The sequence below is a fragment of the Aotus nancymaae genome, unplaced genomic scaffold, assembly GCF_030222135.1.
Source record: "Aotus nancymaae isolate 86718 unplaced genomic scaffold, 86718_ANA_hifiasm-v0.15.2.pri h1tg000003l, whole genome shotgun sequence".
Taxonomy (NCBI): domain Eukaryota; kingdom Metazoa; phylum Chordata; class Mammalia; order Primates; family Aotidae; genus Aotus; species Aotus nancymaae.
The window spans coordinates 9,038,129-9,052,647 of NW_026988414.1; the positions used below are offsets into that span (position 1 = coordinate 9,038,129).

Below are 14,519 nucleotides of genomic sequence, written 5' to 3' on the forward strand. Positions count from 1 at the left end.
TAGTAGAGATGGGGTTTCACCATGTTGGCCGAGCTGGTCTTGAACTCCTGACTTCATGATCCCCCTGCCTTGGCCTCCCAAAGTGCTGGGATTACAGGCATGAGCCACCTCGCCTGGCCAAATGTACACATTTTTATCTCATTTTGTCATCCTAATCATTCAGTAAGATAGCCTTTTAAAATAAGGTAACATACATATGAATGGCCTCGTATTTGGTAGGCGGGCACTCACAGTTTGTCTCCTTTTATAGAAATGATGAGCCTAGACCCTTGTAACAAGTTCAATTACCAACAGAGCAGGTTGGTGGACACAAGTTCAAGGATGTTTCCTTCTCTACTTTTATTTTGGGGACAGGGTCTTGCTTTGTTGCCCAGGCTGGAGTGCAGTAGTATGATCCTAGCTCACTGCAGCCTAGATCTCCCAGCTCAGATGATCCTCCTACCTCTACCTCCTGAGTAGCTGGGACCAGAAGTGTGTGTGTGCCACCATACCCAGTTAATTAAAAAAAAAAAATTCTCAGCCATCCAAAGAGTGCTGGGATTACAGGCATAAGCCACCGTGTCTGGCTTTACCTCTCTTTTTAAAAAGTCAAGTCACTTGAGGTGACAGACAATTTTGTTCACTTAAACAGCCTCCTGCATCACACCCAAAAGTTCAATTATGCTTTATTTTCGTTACTTTTATTCTTACAGAGACATTAAAGATCACTAGAGATTTTTATTGAAAATTAGTCCCATATGCCAAAACTCTATGAACTTTTGGCCTAAAGTCACTGCTCTGTGACATAAGTGCCAATTTTATGCTCAATTATGTACCACAGCATAAAATGCATCTTAATATTGCTGAATAAACATTCACATTTAGCCAGGAGCAGTGGCTCATGCCTGTTATCAAGACAACTTGGGAGGCTGAGGTAGGAGGATTGCTTGAGGCCAGGATTTCAAGACCAGCTTGGGCAATATGGTTAGATCCCATCTCTAAAATAAGATACTTAAAAATTAGCCAAATGTGGTGGTGTGTGCCTGTAGTACCAACTACCTGGGAGGCTGAGACAGGGGACTGCTTGAGCCCAGGAATTCTAGTCTGCAGAGAACTATGATGGAGCCACTGCGCTCCAGCTAAAGTGACAGAGTGAGACCCCAACTCAAAAAAGAAAAAAGATTCACATTCATCCTCAATTTCCTCTTAAGCACTCTAGTTAATGGAGTGAAATGGAAAGAACTGGCCATGATTAAACCTCTTTTAAGAGTCCTTTGAAGGAAGTCAGTTCCTGAATAATCAGTGTTTATTTTTTAAAAACTTGAACTTTTTTTGTGAGACAGAGTACTAACTGATAGTTGTATTGTTTCTAGTTAACATCTGAGAAGTAACCAACAGTGACATGCAGCAGCATGGATTTGCTAATGTGCAATTAGCAGAGGCAAAACCACCTCCCAGTAAGTGACCTACCTAGCTTAATAAGACGCGTGGGTGATACTCATAATTGAACCTGACATTCTTGAGACAAAATGTGCTAGTGCCTAGTCCAAAGCTTGGTTAACATTTATTTCTTTGGTTTTCTTGAGATTTTCTTCTTTAAAGAATAGTATTAATGCCTCCACCTCTACCACTTCAATGGAACGCCCCACTCTTCTAAACAGTCCCTCTCAAAAATACAACCACAACCCCCTTACTTCTCACTTTCATTAAAAACCATCAATACTACAAAATTTCAAAACCCAAAGAATTCTTTCGGTTCTCATCTTACCTGCTGAAGTAAATGAAAATGCTGGCCATTTTCTTATTCTGAAACTCTTATCCTTTTGCATCCATTGCCTACCTCTATCTTTTCTTAGTTCTCATTTAGGTTCCTCTTCCATTTTTAAAATTACATCATTAAATTAAAAAAAATTTTTTTTTTAATTTAAAAAAATAAAAAGAAATGAAAAAGAAAAAAAAAAAATAGAATGACATCCTTGTCCTTCTTTTCCCTGGCTATCTCATTAGCTAATATAGTTACAGCTTTCTATTGTATGCTGATAATACTCTAGCACTATCTTTTCTCTTGAATTCCACAAGGGTATTTGTGTTATATTTTTTCTTCTATTCAGTATGAAGAGTCTGTTACATTGCCAGACACTAGGTATAGTGTTATGATGAGGAATAAAAGATACTCCTTACCTTTGACAGGCTTACAGTGGTAGAGAAAACAGACTAGTAAGCAGGTAATTATAATATAGTGCTTGTTATAATAGAGGTCTGTAAAGGGTGTTATGAGAATACAGAGCAGGGTTCTACTACATGTGTCCTATGGTCATCTCAAAACCAATTCCTTGTATCCAAAACTAAACCATTTAACCCCTACATGTCAGCAGACTCTTCTTCCTAGATTATCTATCCTGGGTTCTCTATCCTGGTTAACAGCCACAGATTCAAAATAACATCCAAAAAACAAAAACAATCACAAGAAACCAAACCAAAATAAATCTTGCCTCCTCCTTTTCTTACTCTCCCTTGGAATAATGGATTTTAGTTCTAAAACCTAGCCCAATCTATTTCTTCTTCACCATCCCTCACGTCACTGACTTGCATTTTATTCCCTTTCAACCTGGCTATAACAAGTCTTTCATTCTAGACTCTCTCTAGCCAGTATTTAGCCCCCAAAGTTAATTTCTGAAACTTACATCTGATTACATATCCTGCCACTGCCCGTTCCTGAAAACTTTTTATTGCTCCTGACTGAAAATATAATAAAATCCCAAATCCTTATATTATTGAGCTCTTCAAAATCTGGAGCCAATTTCCATTCTAGTCTTATCTTCTTCTGTCAAACCACACCATACATACAAATAAGTCACTCATTTTAATGCTTTCAAGCTTTTTCATATGCTGCTTGCTCAGCTGGGAATGTCTTTTTGTTTTACCAATCAGTCTTTCTCCACCAACAGCAAACTAATGATACAATCAAGTATTCAACCTCCCTCTTACCCTTCTGCAGTGTTTATTAGTTTCTTCTAGGGCTCCTCAGGCTTTTTCATTTTCAGTTCTATCACAGAATTACAGCATTCACCACACAGTAAAATAATATCAACACTTATTTTCCTTTTTTTGTTTGTTTTTTGAGACAGTCTTGCCTTGTTGCCCAGACTGGAGTGCAATGATGTGATCTCGGCTCACTGCAACCTCTGCTTCCCAGGTTCAAGCAATTCTCCTGTCTCAAGCCTCCTGAGTAGATGAGATTACAGGTGCACACCACCATGCCCTGTTAATTTTTGTATTTTTAGTAAGACAGGGTTTTGCCATGTTGCCCAGGCTGGTCTCCAACTTCTGACCTCAGGTAATCCACTTGCCTTGGCCCCCCAAAGTGCTGGGATTAATAGGCGTGAGCCACCGTACTGGGCCCAACACTTCTTTTCTACTCCACTATATTGATCAATCCATTCATTCCAGAAGCAATTACTGACTATAAACCACTATGTCAAATGCTGGGAATATAATAGGCACAAACGGTCTCCCTGAACTAATTGTGGACAGGGCTCTTATGTTTTATTCATATTAATTTCATATCCTTCCTTACTGGCAGTGTTCAATAAATTTGGTTGAATATACTTCATTGCTGTTTAGTAGGGTCTAAGTAATATGAGGAAGATAAACGACAAATATGCTACACTACATACATGTATTGGGGATGTGGACAGGAATTATGATTAAAATGAACAGACTTCCACTATCCTTGGGTGTACCTGACTGACTCTTCATCAAATCCCTGTCATGACCAAAAAACAGGTAAACAACACAGTCACAAAAGAAGATGCCTTGGGTTCCCTTTGGACTAAACACTAATCACTTCCCTCTCAATCCCCATCACTTTTGTTGCTCAACCATTGAAGAAATGGGTACAGCTTTAGGGAATCTTTTTTTTTTTCTTTTTTTTTTTTTTGTTATGGAACGCTTCACGAATTTGCGTGTTATCCTTGTGCAGGGGCCATGCTAATCTTCTCTGCATTGTTCCAATTTTAGTATATGTGCTGCCGAAGTGAGCACAGCTTTAGGGAATCTTAAGCGAGATGACTGCTAAATCTAAAGAGAAAACAATACTCATTACTTCTTGAGCGTCAATTATACGCCCAAAATGGTACTAACAAGTTGTACATGCATTATTACTAATCTTCACACTAACCTTGCCAGATGGGTATTAACTTCATATGACAGACAAACTGAGGCTTGGGCAGGTTGAGTAACCTGTTTAAGTTCACAGAGAAAATTGTTGGAACTTGATCCTAACCCAGGCATCTAGGTGTCTCTGTCCTTTTCTGGACTGCACCTCTCTCCTTCTTGATATACCTATCTCCATCCTCTCCCCATTCCAGTCTATCCTCTATGCTGCTCATAGTCGTACCCTTCTAAAACACAGATCTGGTAAGTTTACTCTCTGTTCAGAAAAGAATCAAGTCTGAAAGATGCTGTAGCAGAACAATTCCTGTGGGTGTGTAACTCTTTAAACAACCAGAGTACAAAGAAGCTATAAAAATCACATTGTGTTAGTCTCAATGTGTGTGTGTGTGTGTGTGTGTGTGTGTGTGTGTGTTTTCCTGGCGCTGAACTTTGTTTCGCTGCACTGGTTTTCACATGAATTTCGCACAGCCTATCCCTGGAAAGGGTGGGACAAATCTAACAAAACTCAATGGAACACCATCTCTTCTTTATAAAAATAAATTCCTTTCCACCACTACTAACTGCTAAACAATAGATGTCTTTGTTTTATTTCTGACTCTGAATTTTGGGGCTATTTCTTTGAATTATTTTAGTGAGCTAAGAGAACCATAATAATTTAAGCTTTCTGATTAATTGCAGGTTAGCTTATTAAAAACCAAAACCAAAAGAATCAAACCAATCATCTTGGGCCTACTTGCACTTAAAGGCAAGAAAAACTAGCTTACCTAAAACTCATTCTTAGGCAAATCTGAACCTACCAAAACTGTGAGAATTTACTTCTTTAAACTATTAAATCACTTTTAGTTCAATTCTAGATTAACTAAAAAATATATCTGAATTAAACAAATACGAGAAATTGTAAAACAAAATAAAACTTTTAAAAATCTTTTTTATGGCTGGGCACGGTGGCTCACACCTGTAACCCCAGCACTTTGGGAGGCCTCTACTAAAAATACAAAAATTAGCTGGGTGTGGTGGCACACGCCTGTAGTCCCAGCTACTCGGGAGGCTGAGGCAGGAGAATTGCTTGAACCTGGGAAACAGAGTCTGCAGTGAGCCAAGATCACACTACTGCACTCCAACCTGACTACAAAGCTAGACTTTGTCTAAAAAAAAAACAACAAAAAAAATCTTTTTTATGGCCAGGTGCAGTGGCTCACCCCTGTAATCCCAGAACTTTAGGAGGCCAAGGCGGGCAGATCACCTGAGGTCAGGAGTTCGAGACCAGCCTGGTCAACGTGGCAAAACCCCGTCTCTACTAAAAGTACAAAAATTAGCCGGGTGTGGTGGCGGGTGCCTGTAATCCCTGACCGAGGCAGAAGAATTGCCTGAACCCAGGAGGCAGAGATTGCAGTGAGCTGAGATTACACCACTGCACTCCAGCCTGCGTGACAAAAGCAAAACTCCATCTCAAAAAAAAACAAAAACAAAAACAACCTTGTAATTTGTAATTTTTTTGCATTGTGGTTAAGTATACATAACACAAACATTAGCATCTTAGCCACAGAAGTGTACAATTCTGTGTCATTAAGTACATTCTCATTGTCATGCAATCATCACCATCATCTATCCTTAGAACATTTCCTTTCTTCCCCAACTGAAACTCTGCACCCATTAACACTAACTCCCTATTCTCCCCCTCCTTCAGAAACCACTATACTACTTTCTGTCTCTAAGAATTTGGCTACTTTAAGTGCATCAAATAAGCCGTGGAATTACATATTTATCATTTTGTAATTGGTTTATTTAGTATGATGTCTTCGAGGTTTATTCATACTGTAGCATGTGTCAGAATTTCCTTCCTTAAGGCTAAATACTATTTCATTGTATGTATACCTCATTTATCCTTCAATAAAAGTTTCAAAATAATTATAACTTTTTGATCTTTAAAGGGAGGGAATATCAGGTACTTTCTATTCCAGTTCTATGAGGTAGACATAAGTAGCTCCATATTTAAAAATGGAGTTTCTGAGCATAAGCTACTTGATCACTCTGAGAAAACACACTCAGATTAAGTAGCGGATCCTCAGACATATATACTAAGGAAGTACAAGACGGGATACTAAGGAAGTACAAGACGGGATATCCATGTTTTTCTGATCCCAAAATTCATACTCTCCCCACTATATCTTGATATTTCATACTTCTAATGAAAGGTACAAGAGGTAAGAAGTAGGGATGAAATGTGCATAAAACAATTCATTTAACTCTGTTAATTATGAGTGTAATAATGTTGACACCTGAAAAAATAAAATCTTGCAAATAGTTTTCCCATGTTCCTGTAGATATTTCAGGAAACATACTTTAATTCTTTCCAGAACTCTAAATATGCTGGCTTGATGCCATTTCAACACAGTATCTGTGAAACTAAATATTTAAATTGTTATTTGGATGCCATGTTCACAATAGAAACTATCCCCTGGGAACACAAGGAAAATTAGCTTAATGTTAATGTACTACTCATTCACAAGGTCAGATTATATTCCTGACCTTGCTAGTACAGATTTTAAAAATTGTTGTCTTTACTTTTTCTGAACAGATTTCTAAAGTATAATTTACATTAGCACTTAATAAATATAAAAATATGAATTTTTTAAGCAATGCAGGGTTAGCCAAAGACTTTTCCTCTTTTTAGGAAATTAGTCAATATAGTTCCTTCTCATCTACAATTAAGAAAATGAATCTATTCCACTCAGAATATGCATCTGTTTGCACTTAGATCTAAAACATTTGCTTCTCTTTAATCTACATGAATTTAATGCTAAGCAGGCAAACGATTCAATAGATGATAAAAGTCTTAAGATAAATGCAGAAATATAATTTGTGTTTTCTATGACCTGTTTGATTTTCAGGGCAATGCATGTAGGCAAACCATGAATGTTTGGCAGAAGATACACATTTTCTGGGCCGTCCGGTATGCTGTCTCCTATTACCCTTGATGATATTTAAAATATATTCCCAAAGCTGGTCTGAAGGTAGTGAGTTATCTCAATTGATTGTTCACAGTCAGTTACAGAACAAACTCCTTGTTGTACTCTTTTTCCCCTTCTCACTACTGCACTTGACTAGTCTTAGAGAATAAAATATATTCCCAAAGAAGGATTCTGCATATCAATTCCTTAACTGATAAAACGTCATCCTCAGAAAATGGAAAAAAAAAATTATAAACCATAGGTTGTTGGTTATAGTTACCAAAATGTTTAAATAAGGGAAAATGGGACAAAGTTTTAAAACAGACAAATTGTTGTTAAGCTTTGACTTAGTAACATTATGTTAAAGTTACCACAGAAATTCATTTGTTAATGTACCTTAAGAAATGCCAGATTTAGGTACAGAGAAAAACTTATTCCACAAAGACTTACAGAACCGAATGAATAGTAGTTTATAACACAAATGCTGATGCAACCTTAACTGAAAATACTTAACAACTGTGCAATAATTTTTGGAGGTACACAATTAAGAAGCTATATTTCTCATACTTTACAGCCAAGGTAATACACACTATTTAATGCTGGGCAGGAGCTTAAAAGTAGGTTTAAGGCTTTATTTTACTCTGTAGCGATCAGAAAAAGGGATTTGGGAGGGAAGTTAGGACTTACAGAGCTCTACTCTTACAGAAAACAATCTTCAAAAAATTCTCCCTGTGAGTACCTCAGAATATTATAGCTGATATGGAAAGAGGAGGGAAACTTGTAAGCCAAATTCTATAAACTAATGTGTTCAAGACTTGACACTTCCATATTTGGTCAGTCTTTGCACATGAAGAGAAACAAGGCTGTTAGGATCAACGTGAATGGTTACAATGTAAGCTTAAATGTCTATCCAATATTGTTCTGACTTACAAGGTTTCTGAAGAATAATGATCTCAAGATCAACACAAAACAGATGGGTGAGGGTGGTAGGGATGACTAGGTAACTGGTTTATGCTAAAGAAAAGCATCAGCTGTGATGTTTTTACATGGTGTTTTTTTCAGGTATACCCAGGGGCATCAAGTCCTCAGTCTTGAATTTATTTTCGTTGAGATCTAACTATGGAAAATCAGTAAAACAAGGCACTACATACAAAGCACCAAAATGTCATGCCAAACTGCTTTATGTATATTAAATTAGCACTTCTTAAATATTTGAGTTCTATCTCCAAGAAAGATTATAAACTATAGGAACAATCCCTGAGTCTCCCTAAAAAAAGATTATTTAAGAGTTTTGTCACTTTGGGAGGCCAAGGTGAGAGGACTGCTTGAGGCCAGGTGTTTGATAACAGCCTGGGCCACATAGTGAAACTCAAGTCTCTACAAACAGCAGCAAAATTAACTGGCTGTGGTGGCATGTTGCACCCATGCCCAAAATTAACTGCATATTGCAGCCTCTCAAGCAGCTACAGTCCTAGCTACTTGGGAGGCTGAAGCAGGACGACCGCTGGTGCCTTTAAGTTCAAGGTTGAGGTGAGCTATGATAGCACTACTGCACTCCAGCTTGGGAAACAGAACAAGACCATATCTCTTAAAAAAAAAAAAAAAAAAAAAGTGTTGCATTCATTTATTCTACATGCTTGAGAAATCTAATATCTGATTATATTGAAATTACAAAGATAACATTATGGGCAGGCCTATGTCAGAACCTTAGCAAACCAGTGTTTTTACAAAGATATTCAACTGTAGCACCGATTTAAACTATTTTCTGAAACCTGTATTCAAAGGTTCCTTGTTAAAACTACTGGGAAATAAGAAGACCTCCAAAGGAGGCTTTTCTTTAGCTGGAAATATAATGAAGAAAAAACAAAGACCTTCACAAGGTCAGGAGTTCAAGACCAGCCTGACCAACATGGTGAAACCCTATCTCTACTAAAAATACAAAAATTAGCCCGGCGTGGTGGCACAGGCACAGGCCTGTAATCCCAGTTACTCAGGAAGCTGAGGCAGAAGAATTGCTTGAACCTAGGAGGCAGAGGTTGCAGTGAGCCAAGATCGCACCACTGCACTCCAGCCTGGGCAACAGGCCAAGACTCCATCTCAAAAAAAAAAAGACTTATTTAAAAGAAGTTGGGCTACAAAGTTCAGTTATTAATATACTATGTAAAAAACCATGTCCCCTCATTTAGATAATGTGAATACACTTCTCTCAATATGCAGCAGAAGAGGTAGGAAACAGGTGTCTCTGTTCCCACTACATTACTATTTAACACTTGTAAACTGCAAACAAAATACTATGTTAAAAATTCCAAAATGCACATAGCTGATAGGTTAACTTTCCAAACCAATACATACCTGTTATTGTCAATGAGTTAACTGTAAACTGAATTATAACACTGAAACAATTAAGACAAAGTGTGGCTTTAATTTTAATTAAAAGAAAGTGTGGCTTTCATTTCATAGCTCACTGCAGTCTTGAACTCAACTCAAGAGGTGCTCCCACCTCAGACTCCCAAAGTGTTGGGATTACAAGCATGAACCAACTCACACCACTAATATTTTTTCAACTTTAATTATAAATCTGACTTAATATCTTGAATTAAAGTTACATATGACATGTGAATTTTAAATGTTACCAATACATACAAATCAATCATGAATTTTTTTTTTTTTTTTTTTTTTTGAGACGCAGTCTCACTCTGTCACCTAGGCTGGGGTGCAGTGGCCTGATCTCGGCTCACTGCAACCTCCATCTCTGGGATTCAAGCGATTCTTCTGCCTCAGCCACCCGAGTAGCTGGGACTACAGGCACCCGCCACCATACCTAGCTAATTTTTGTACTTTTAGTAGAGACGAGGTTTCACCATATTGGCCAGGCTGTTCTCGAACTCCTGACCTTGAGATCCGCTCACCTCTGCCTTCCAAAGCGCTGCGATAACAGGCGTGAGCCACCGTGCCCGGCCCCTATTTTCAGTTTTTATAAGAAAGAGCTAGTTAAGTCTTCAATACATATTAAATAGTACCTTATACAAACTTGAATTAAGGCAACAGGTCCTTCGTTTAAAAAAAAAAAAGTTAGATGTGCCTTCCTTGGTACTTAAGCTTCCTTCGTTTAAAAAAAAGAAAGTTAGAGGTGCCCTCCTTTGTACTTAAACTTTTTTCCCCAACTACTTTTCAAACATCAGTTTAATGTTACAAACATAATTCCATTCACCTTCCATGTTTTTTTCTTTTTTTTCTGAAACGAATACAGCTGGAAACTCACACTCACTATGTACTTACTACTCCAGGCACATGTTTGTTGATTTGAATGGAAATATCAAAGGAATTGATAAAGAGCCAACAAGTCAAAAAATCTGAGATTCAAGTTGGAACATGGTTTTAAACTAACGGAGCACTAGTAGCGGGAACACTAGTAGCATGATCATTCAACACGATCTCTTAGGACATTTGTTTCCAAAAAAGAGAATTCTCGAGTAACCAAAGGTATGGAGATGCGTGAAACTCAGGAGCAGACAATAAACAGTCTGGATGTCAGAAGAGAAGGGACCAAAGTACTACCAGGCAATGGACAGCGAACTCCTGGAAGTCTTGAGGTTATCCTTTGGCTCGATACGTAAAACCCTTAATTAAGGGTGCGGATAATCAAAAGACACAGCAATGAGGTACCGGGGCAGATGCCTCAAGGAAATGAGAAAGACAGGGATGCCAAGGACACTTTAATTGCAGACGGGGAAATGAGACAGAAAGACCAATCTGAGATGGCAAAGCGACAGTGAAAGCTAACAAGTCTTAGAAATTTAGGCGCAGCCCAGGCCAGCGAGGCCCAAGCCAGCTTAAGTCACATATACAGGCCTAGTGGGCAATGGGGAGAAACTGAGGCGCAGGGAGCGGCCGGATTCCCAAATAGGACCAAGCCTAAAATATTAAAGTCAAGACACAAACTGGCTTTGCTGGGGGACCAGAGGGAGAGCCAAATACGCCAGACTCGGAAGACCGGCACCCACCCAGACAGGGGGAACCGGTTTGGGCAGGGGCTCCCAGAGCAGCCTAGCCTGCGCATGCGCCCTCTCCCCTCCGTCGCAGCTCCCCCTCCCCCCAATCACGGCTCCCCTCAGAACTCGGCCCGTCGAGGGAGCTGAGCGCAGCCCCACTGGCCCGGCCCTGCAGGAAAAGACAGCTTGGCTACCAGCAGGGGCCGTCAGAAAATACCCCTGGGCTTGGTAGGTAGGAGGGTGGAAGGAGGAGGAGGGAAAACGCGGCCCTACCCGACCCGCCGTCTCCTCCTCCGCCGCCCGCCGCTCGCCGTCCCGGAGGCTCCGCCGCCTGGGCCTCCCTAGCCGCCCTGTCCCCGCCCCCCTACCCCCTTTCTCACGTGAGAACGACTTCTTCCGCCCTCCGCCCAGCCCCCTGCCTCGTCTCATAGGTCAGCGACCATGACGAGCGACTCTATTGGCCCAATACGGGGAAGCAAGGCGGGGCTTCCTCTTCTCCGATCCCCACCTGGGCCTTCAGCCCGCCTCAGGACTGTGCGCCTGCGCAAAGCGCACTTGTTGTGAGCTGGACCTGGGCTGTGTTGTCTGGGGTTGGACAGGCAATTGTGTGACTGCGACCGGGAGAGGGGACGATGGAAGCGGACTGGGTAGTACCTGTTGAGCCTAACAAAGGGTGCAACCCCAGAGTCCTGGTGCTTCAGTAAGGAATCCCCTGCTCACCTTTCATGTGCAAGTCCTGTTTGAAAATGAGCACTTCACAGTGTAATAAAATTCACTTGGCATTTATTGAGGGCGCACAGTATGTCAGGGATTGTGATGGGTCTTTATGTGGTTATCGCATTTCAGCTTTATCACAAACCTGTGAGAATGGTACGATTTTCTCGTCTTACAAAGTAATTTAGCTTGAGTTACAGAATCCAGTCTAAAAGTCAAAACTTCATTCTACTAAGTCCTAAAACCACTGGTACAACACAGCTGCCTAAAGGCATTTAAGGCACACAACAGGACAGAAATGGACAAGGTTACATCAAATTGTAACTCAAAGATGAGATTTTTATTTAAAAATCATTCAAAGGTGAAACACAGCAACAGCAATATAATGAAGTTTAAAGTCCCTGTCCCCAATGAATGTACAATGTAGTTGGGAACAAAAACAATGATTATTAAAGGTACTAGTAAAGTCTAATTTTTAAAGAGACTATCTTGTCCAGACTGGAGTGCAGTGGCTATTCACCACGACCATATCACACTACACCCTCAAACGCCTGTGCTCAAGCTAGCCTACCGCCTCAGCCTCCTGAGTAGCTGGGACTGTACACAGGCATGCACCACTGCACCTGGCTTTTAAGACTTGATAATTTATAAGATAATTCTACAGCCTCTTCTTTACTCTTTCCCTTTCTTTATTCCGACTGGCATATGCTCTTTTCCTGGTGAATGAGTCATCTACAGTGTTTTCTGGTGGATAATATATTCCAATCAACCAGAGAAAAAAACAGTAAGAAAAAGCTGTGTTCTGTTGCAGTCCCTCTGTGATTTGTCTAATACAATAGATGTGGCTGTACCCTGCAGGAAAATAGTTTTGCTTCCTTTCTTTTTATACAGTTACAAAATACCCATTTCAAGATATTCAAAGAATAAAGTATTAGGGAGAAAGTAAAATCCCCTGAACTAACAAAACCATTTTTAATGTTTTGGTGCCCATACTTTCATGTATTTCTTGATTCATGTACATCCCAAATATTTATGTAAATTTTAGCATACATTTTTAAATAAATTTGTACTATACAATCAGTACAATATGCCTTGGAGAAAAATGGAAAATAAAGACAGGCTAAAATTAAAAAGAAAACATTACATTAAAACAATTTTTTTAATAAAAAAGGCTAGGCGTGGTGGCTCATGCCTGTAGTTTTAACACTTTGTGGGGCTGAGTCGGGAGGATGGCTTGAGCACAGGAGTTTGAGACCAGCCTGAGCAACATAGTGAGACCCTGCCTGTATGTTTTAATGAAAAATAAAAAACATGGCATTCCCAGCACCAATGTTAATACTTTAAAGTATATCCTTATGTGTGTATTTCTTTTTCAAAATAAGATCACTTTAGTAATCTCCTTTCTTCAATTAAAAATATCTGCCTTATTTCAGCATATTTCTTCTCATCTAATTCCTAGATCACATTCACATTTTCTGTCAACCTAAAGGTATTTTTACAGTTGGCTTTCTTAAATCAGTAATATTACAGGAACCTCTCATATAATACCTAACTACAGTAAAATATTCTGTTGACCCAATTACATTTTTCTACAACCAGTATTCCCAAATCAGTGTCCAATTCAGGACCATACATTCCACCTGGTTATGTCCTTTGACTTTTTAATTATGGCACTTAAAAAAATTAAAAGATTCTTGTTCACTGCACTAATTAGGCCACTTGAAGTGTAAAACGTTTTTATCTGAGTTGTTGCTTCCTCATGAAGTCGTTGTGCTTGTTCCTACAAGCCTTTTACTTCTTGAACAAGAAAGTTATATTTAAAGACTCAATGGATTTAAGTCAAACATATCAGACTAGTATACCTCAAAACTGACATGCTATACTTCATGTTTCATTACATTACATACAATGTTATGAATCTAACATATGTTAGATGTTAATGTTGTTAGATACATTAACATTATATCTACAATAAATACAACATTTATTGTATCTAATAGGGTGATGCAAATATTGGCCACTGGATTAGTGATGATATACATGTTGTTTTTATCATCTAATCCATTTTAAAAACAGACTTTAGTCTGTTGCAATGCCTACTACTGCTATATATTCTGATATCCCATTCACAGAAAATGAGTTTTGGTTTCCAAATATGCTCAACTTTTTTCAGTAAGTGGCTCTGTATCAAGAAAATGTGGTTACAGTATATGAATGGAATATGGGGCTGGTGTGAAATAAAGCAATGTGGTAGGCTGGAGCCAGAATGGGAAGGTCCTTGAATAATAAAATAAGGAAACTGAAGTTCACTCTATAGACACACGGGTGCCCTTGGATATTTTAAAGGACAGTGACAATACTAGATTTGGGTTTTTTAAAAAGATCACTCTAGTAAAACTAAAGCAGGGAAAAGAGGAGGCTGAATACTTTGGAGGCTGCCTAAGAGCTTAAGCTAAGGAAGCAGGAGGAAAAAAAGGGGAACAGGGTTCCACGGGTATTTTACAAAGAAATATATTCAAATTTGCTGATTCTTTCTTCAGCTCATTCAAATCTGATTTTGAACCCCTCTATGTAAATATTTCATTTCAGTTACTGTACCTTTCAACTCCAGAATTTCATTTCAGCTCCTTTTTATAATTTCTTTTATTCATACATTGTTTTCCAGACTCTTCATTCATGTCTTCTTTTTTTTTTTGGAGATGGAGTC

At 39.0% G+C, this 14,519-nt stretch overlaps 1 protein-coding gene and 1 non-coding gene across 4 annotated transcripts in view; both read right to left on the reverse strand.

Moving 5' to 3' along the window:
- RABGAP1 (RAB GTPase activating protein 1) overlaps positions 1 to 14,519 on the reverse strand; it is a 174,271-nt gene that overhangs the window by 153,210 nt on the left and 6,542 nt on the right. Inside the window, exon 1 of one of the 3 annotated variants that reach the window (XM_012458173.3) lies at positions 11,372 to 11,445. The exons of the other annotated variants lie outside the window; for them this stretch is intronic. The gene's annotated coding sequence lies outside the window, so the exon portion shown is untranslated. Of the gene's footprint in view, positions 1 to 11,371; positions 11,446 to 14,519 lie in introns of those variants that run through there. 3 annotated transcript variants of the gene reach the window in all.
- On the reverse strand, positions 3,917 to 4,023 carry LOC135277288 (U6 spliceosomal RNA). The gene has a single exon (XR_010344913.1). It is a non-coding gene; the product is annotated as a U6 spliceosomal RNA (small nuclear RNA).